Source organism: Staurois parvus, unplaced genomic scaffold, assembly GCF_062004578.1.
Source record: "Staurois parvus isolate SC_StPar_1 unplaced genomic scaffold, SC_StPar_1.0 ptg000568l, whole genome shotgun sequence".
NCBI classification, from domain to species: Eukaryota; Metazoa; Chordata; class Amphibia; order Anura; family Ranidae; genus Staurois; species Staurois parvus.
The window spans coordinates 537,471-539,292 of record NW_028318364.1 but is presented as its reverse complement, the minus strand read 5'-3'; the positions used below and the strand labels follow the sequence as shown (position 1 = coordinate 539,292).

The 1,822-nt window shown below is 52.3% G+C and overlaps 1 pseudogene; it reads left to right on the top strand.

Annotated features, from left to right (window-relative positions):
- The first annotated feature begins 1,446 nt into the window (after positions 1 to 1,446).
- On the top strand, positions 1,447 to 1,562 carry LOC149450647 (U2 spliceosomal RNA; annotated as a pseudogene).
- Positions 1,563 to 1,822: the final 260 nt, after the last annotated feature.

The window sequence follows — 1,822 nt, the reverse complement described above, 5'->3', positions numbered from 1 at the left end:
TACTCCGCAGCGAGATTCTCCCTGTGTTGCAGTACCTCACCCAGGCCTGGCCCCCACGGGTCAACACCTGTAAGGCCATCACCAGGGCGGTGTTTCACTTCATCTGGGGCTCCAAGATGGACAGAGTGAAGCGGGCAGTCATGTTCAAGGAACCCCTCAAGGGCGGTAAGGGCGTGCCCAACATCGCCACCCAGCTGAGGGTGTTCTTTGCTTGCAACTGCATCCGCAGAACTTTGCCCAAACGGATTATGGTCTCTGGCGGGAACGCAATGTCTCGCTTCTTCCTGTTGCCTCTCTGGAGGTCCCTCGGGTGGGACACTTGGGACAGTTCCATCCCCTACAACTGGGACACTCCTTGGTACTACTTGGATACCTTCAAGTTCATCAGGGAGCAGGGGCTGCAGGGAGTCAAGCCTGACTTGTGGAAGCCAAAGACCATCTACAAGCTGATCAGAGCAAGCGACATTTTGGAGTCGGTTCCAGGCCTGCCTTCAGACACCTGCAAGGTGGTCTGGAGGAATGTTTCTTCCAACATTCTCACCAACAGGCGCAAAGACCTGGCATGGATGGCAATCCAAGGGGGGTTGCCTCTCAGGACATTTATGCATGCCAGGAACCTGAGCAGATACAGACACTGCCCCTTCTGCATCATCCATGAGGAAACGTCTCACCACGTTTTCTGGGAGTGCTCATTTGCTCAGGCCCTGTTGGGGGCCCTGGAACCTGAACTCAAGGACTTTGTACCACAGACAGCCATCACTCACTTTGGGGTGTTGAATGGACTGTTCTGTGGAACTTTTTCTCTGGAGGACATTGACAGCGCCTGGAGGGTGCTGTGTTGCTTTAAGGACGCTTTATGGTGCGCCAGGAAGCGCCTCATCCACCAGTGGGAGAGGATGTCCATTGAGGACTGTCGCAGACTGATCCTCAGTCTGCTCAGAGACTATACCTTGATGGACTTTAAGGAGGAAGAGGACGTCTGAAGACCCCCCCTTCCCCCTACTCCCCCTTGCGTGTCTTGGTCCCTTCAATAAAGCTTCGGGCCTGTGTTTCCCCCTTTCTTCCCCTCCCCCCCCACACACCCGATGCTTATTGTAGATTGTGACTTTCGGTTTTTCGTTTTCTGCATGACATCGTGACATTAGGAAAAGTATTGTGTATTAGGATGCTGTGGTTTTTGGGGTAAGCGGCGTTATGCATGACGTGGTGGTCCGGGGGATTCATCCTCCACGCACATCACGTCAGGCATCATACCGCTGAGCGAATGTATTTATTTCTGAATGTATTTATCGTATGCTTGGAACTGTATTGCAATGTGGTGCGCTGCATCGCAGTACAGGGTGAGATGTACCCCGATTACAAGTATCATGTTGTTTTTGATGCTTCTGCAATAAAAGTATCTTTTCAATCAAAAAAAAAAAATGTGTATGTATGAATGTATGTATGATCGCTTCTCGGCCTTTTGGCTAAGATCAAGTGTAGTATCTGTTCTTATCAGTGTCCAGTGGGGGTGCTCCCGACCATTCTAGCTTTGCGGGGATGGTTGTTGTATAGTACCCTCACTGGTATGATGGGGGTCCGGAAGGCTAGTACCGGAGGGACAGAAACCAGGGAGCGCCATGATTCGTTCTGGGGCCTTGGGAGTAATTCCTCTGGGAAGACTGGAAAGACCCAGTACCTCCTGATTTGAACGATCTACCTTGGTCTGGCCAGGGGCTGGGGACGCAAAAAGTCCGCAAACTCAGTGCCCCCTGGGGAAGACGCGCTCAGGGGTGTCACTAGTAACACTTGGGTGTGGGACCCCACGGTGTGAAGATGACAC